Source organism: Amblyomma maculatum, chromosome 10, assembly GCF_055883805.1.
Source record: "Amblyomma maculatum isolate TAMU_Amacu chromosome 10, ASM5588380v1, whole genome shotgun sequence".
In the NCBI taxonomy this organism is placed as follows: domain Eukaryota; kingdom Metazoa; phylum Arthropoda; class Arachnida; order Ixodida; family Ixodidae; genus Amblyomma; species Amblyomma maculatum.
Window position 1 is genome coordinate 102,141,986 of NC_139353.1, and position 5,525 is coordinate 102,147,510.

Genomic DNA, 5,525 nt, shown 5'->3' on the forward strand with positions numbered 1-5,525 from the left:
ACGCCTTAGTTTCACAGGCCTTTTATTGAGTAGAAGAGGTCGTTTAAATAATATTTTCTGACATTAATGTTCGTCAGGAGATGAGGTACTGCATGTGGGAGCTTATTTAATAAAGCATACACAATTTATAATGTTATTTTATAAAAGGCGCTAGAATCGCTAATGGACCCGGAACCTGTTCTGAGGAGGGCGAAATGACAAGCAATTAGAACTACATGAGGAGTGAAAATGTGTATTCAGAGAAAAAATAAAGAGGAGTCTGACATTTGTTAGGTTTGCTGGAAAGGTTGTTGGTCTGCTAGAAAACGCCAAAACGTTTTCAAAGCCTGACAGAACAGCCAAAAAAGGTGAGAGTATCTCATCGTAAACCTTCAAATTCTACCACTCTACCAAATTATATCGTATGAGTGTTTTAGGATCCTATGTGTTTTCGATTTCACCGCAAACGACTGGAACATTCTGATCGAAAGAGCAGGAAATTTTCCATCCATCCTATTTACTTCAGCCTCATTTACACCTATGGTCTGTGAAGTTCGCACTGGATTCGTTTTTCAATTCTTTATATATTTGTTGAGCTATATTTTTAGTTCTTCAAGTGTTCCATAATTTAGTTTTATTCTTGCATTTATTTATTGCGATGGCATAATATATTTTTCCCACTACAACAGTGCTTCTCGGGGTCGATTACTTCTCTACAACGATCTATAGCAAAATCTAGGTTGCCATACAAGTGGCACTTGCTATTGATGCCAAATGTATAAAGGATGTCATGAAAACAAATAATATTTTAAGTTGACCATAAGAAATGTTTAGAGATGGCAATTTGAAAACATTAAGACTGCCATCATAGGCAAACACAAGCCAATAAAATATGTTAAAGGCTTTTATATCGCGGATTATGCCATAAACATTTCATAAAAATGGTATAGCGATTGGTTCAAACGCTTATAGCCGGGCGTACAAAAAATGTTGTATAGCTGTGCATAACAAATTTTTGCATTAGGTTTTTCAGAGACCCGTAAAGAAGTAGGCTGGGATAAAGTAGATATTTAACTGCATGTTAAATACTGTATGTTAAAGGACTATACATACCCAATTTTGGGTTTGTTTTTTATCCTTTTTAATGATGCCTAATACAATAATGTAAACAGGTCACTACGTCATATTCGCCTACGACAACTGAATAATTTGTAATAGAATTTCTTTTCTCGCCTCTTTCGGTTTCAGCAGTCAAGCGATGGCTGGGAAGCCAAAATGAGGTCTAGGTCACGTGAAGCATCAAAATGCAGCGACATAATCATTCCTGTGATGTTTGCTTTCACTACAATGATAAAGCCAGCCTGCTTCAAGTACAAGAATTACTACCAGTGAAGAATAAGCTACTATATCGCCGTTTTTTTATGTCACGCGTCAAGACTTGATTGTGACGTCCAATATTTCGGCTGCTGAAACTAAAATGGATAAGAGAAGAAAATTCAATTATACACTTTTTAGCGGTCGTAGGCGAAAACTGCGGGCGGATCGGTATAGAGCAATGGATTGCGCATCATTAACAATAACAAAAATTGCATCAAACTTTGATGTCTACAGTCCTTTAGCTTAGATAACATGAAAGAAAACAAACTTGCAGCTCGTCCTGAATTTTCCATAGAAACGACATGACATGGTTGCCTCGGAAGAGGTACGCACGCGGCTCACCGCTCATCAACGAAGACCCTGGGAGAATTTGGTTTCCAAACAAATTCCAATAAAAAATTACTATACATCGTAAGTAAAATGCTGCTATAGAAGCTTTGGTGCAAAACTATGGACGGTTCATGTTTCAAATACGGAACTAAAATCTGCTCCTATATTTTTAGTTACCTTCATTGTTCCATTTTGCGTTCCTATGCAGTACAAAGTGACGGTTGTTGTTGATGCTGTAGGAAGAAGGAAAAGAAAATGCACGGGCCTGCTACTGGCTCTGTAGCTGAGCCACCTCCGCTGCTTCGTGCAGACAGAAGAGAAAATAAAGAAGAAAAAGAAGAGGGAGATAAAGACGCGCGCCGCAACAACGGCCGTTGTCCACCACCGAAACGGTGGTGGGTGCAATGACGGCCTACAACAGATAAAAATTCTGTGGCAGTCTAGCCCTCGCCGCAAGCGGAGGTGACCTACCTGCCCCAGCGGGAGCGCTATCCTACAAAGTGGTGGTGGTGGTGAAAAAAGTTATATTTGGGAGCCTTAACGGATTACATGCTAATGACGGGTCGGCTCTTGGCTGCGTGTTGTGGCCGGAAGCTGGTGCTTCCCAGCGACACCCAAAGCCCAGTCCGTCAGCCGCTTTTGAACGGCCGGGTCAGAGCTGGACACCGCAGCCTCCCATCGCTCGAGGTCGGAGAGTTGCCAAGTGGCTGGAGGGTGGAATTCCGAGCATTTGATCATAATATGCTCAAAATCAGCTTTAGGTGCCCCACACAGGGTGCACTGCGGCGAGAACAGTCCTGGATGGACCAAAGATAAGAAAGCAGGGGATGGGAATGTACGGGACTGAAGCTGGCGCCACGTCACCTGTTGTAGCTCTGTCATAGATTTATGAGGAGAAGGGTAGATGGTTCTTTGATCACGGTAATGGAGAGAGATTTCGTTATAGGATACCATGCGCTCGCGAGCATCTCCCAGGCAGTGGCAGTCCCTGCTCGGCTGACGTATCCTCGAGCAAAAGAGTGAGCTGCTTCGTTGCCTGGGTGACCCGTGTGAGCGGGCACCCATATTAGTTGAATAGGGTGTTAGGGTGGGGGGAGAGAGGCGAGGAAACGGAAGGCTGGGGTAGAGATCCGAGCGCGGGCGAAGTTCCGTACGGCGGATTTAAAATCGCTAAAGATGGTTGTGGCTCGGGTGGTAACTATGGCGAGGGCAACCGCCGCCTCCTCCGCCTCCAGGTAAGTGAAAGCAAAAGTTGTACCGGCCGCGACCAGTTGCAAAGAGTTGGAAACAGCGCTGAGGGCGAACGCTGGGCGGGAGGGGTATGAGGCAGCGTCTAGGTAAACGGTCTCTGGCTGGAAGCCATAGTGTTTGTGAAGAGCTTCTGCGCGTGCCTTGCGGCGAGTGACATGGTGCTCTGGGTGCATATTCTTTGGCAGGGGATGCACCTTAAGAACGCGATGTATCGCAGGGGGAAGTGTATGTTGTGTAGAGCAGTTACCGGGAGGTGAAAGATGGATGCGAGCAAGGATGTTCCGGCCAGTGAGGGTAGATGATAATCGCTCCAACTGGGCTGAGCGGTGGGCTTCCGTGAGCTGAGTTAGGGAGTTATGGATGCCCATGTGAAGAAGGCGTTCATTGGAAGTGTAGCGGGGTAAGTTGAGGGCGGCCTTGTACACCTGTCGGATAAGGGCGTTAACCTTGTCTTCCTCCACCCGCGTGAGGAAAAGGTATGGGAGCGAGTACACAACACGGCTCAGGAAAAATGCCTGTACAAGGCGTCTGAGGTCATGCTCGCGCATGCCACGATGGCGATTGGCTATGCGGCGAATGAGGCGGATTGTTTGATGAACCATCACCGTGAGCTTAGTGATGGTTGCGGTATTCTTGCCATTGTTTTTTATCAGAACAGCAAGGATCCTGATGTTGTCCACTTCTGGTATCCGGGTGTTGTCAACTGTCAATAAGATGGGGGGAGGAGGGCCTTTGTCTGTACGACACCTAGGAGGTCGGAGTATGAGAAGCTCCGGTTTGGTAGGGGAAAAAGCCAAGCCGACATTTGCGGCAAAAGATACTACAATGTCTGCTCCGGCCTGCAATGTATTTTCCATGGCGCCGATGTTACCTGTGGTGGTCCACAGTGTAATATCATCGGCGTATAAGGAGTGGGAGAGGCCTTCGCCGGGTTAACCGGCGAGTTTTAAGTGGAGAAATATGGGAGAGGCCTTCGCCCTGCAGTGGGTATAATCAGGCTGCTGCTGCTGCTGCTGCTGCTGCTGCTGCTGCTGCTGCTGCTGCTGCTGCTGCTGCTGCTGCTGCTGCTGCTGCTGCTGATGATGATGATGATGATGATAAGGAGTGGAACAGGGTAGGGATTTGGTTGAGGGCGTGTGCCATGGGGTGACGGGACATGTGAAGGGAGGTCTACAAATAATCTCTCCCCTTGCAATCTGAAGATTCGTAATGTTATTTTGCCAGGTCAGGGAGTCTGTCGGCTGAAACATTTAAATGATCCGTTACGCTGCAGAGGGAGCCGCTTTCCACTCTCTCCGTACAGAGTCTCTTTTGCGTAGATTTTGTGTAAATATACACGTGTACGGTAAACGTAATCAATGTCAAGGTATCCATTCTTCATGTTTTTTTTCTCAGGCAACTTAAGCGTACTAAGCGGTTTTCGATCAGCTAGACAGAGTGTGTACCGCACAGCTACAGCCGTAAATAATAAACGAGACAGATCGCTGTGGCCACAGAGTATGGAACAATGTGGGAGCTGTAAAATATCGACCTGCAAAGAAACTTAAAAAACAGAAAGCTTAACGGCAGAACAGTGATGAAAATTTTTGTTCGTTAGAGTGAGTTTTTTCACACCTACCGAAATATTTGGTGATAATATATTGCAAGCCACGTAGAAGCTTATACCTTAAAAGAGAGAACAAAATAATCTGATTCCTCCACAATGTTTATCCTCCTTGCTCAACAAATTTCTCAGCACATACATACCTAGCCTCTCGTCACCTTTAGTCTCAACAATGTACATTAGAGGTTATATTCAGGATGCGGAGAAATAATTCTATTCTCTCCTGAATAAAACTCAACATTGATTGGCATATGCGGTTAAAAAATGCTTACACACGCACGCACACACACACACACACATATATATATATATATATATATATATATATATATATATATATATATATATATATATATATATGTATATATATATATATATATATATATATATATATATATATTAATATACTCTACTCACCTATGGGGCTGAAAAGTGGAGGCTAACCAAGAGAGTTCTACTTAAGTTGAGGACAACGCAGAGGGCTATGGAACGAAAAATGATAGGGGTAACATTAAGAGATAGAAAGCGTGCAGAGTGGGTCAGAGAAATAACTCAAGTTACTGACATTCTAGCAAAAATCAAGAAAAAGAAATGGACATGGGCAGGACATGTAGTGCGAAGAGATGATAACCGATGGTCGCTGAGGGTAACAAACTGGATTCCAAGGGCAGGAAAGCATAGCAGGGGGCGGCAGAAAGTTAGGTGGGCGGATGAGATTAAGAAGTTCGCAGGGGTCAAGTGGATGCAGCTAGCACAGAACCGGGGCAAGTGGAGAAATATGGGAGAGGCCTTCGCCCTGCAGTGGGTATAATTAGGCTGACGATGATGATGATATATATATATGCCCCACCGGGGTGGTGCAGTGGTAAGACGCCCGACTACTGTCCAGAATAACCGGGTTCGAACCCGACCTCGGCGGCTGCGTTTCGATGGAGGCGAAACGAAGAGGCGGCCGTGTGGTGTGCGATGTCAGCGCACGTTAAAG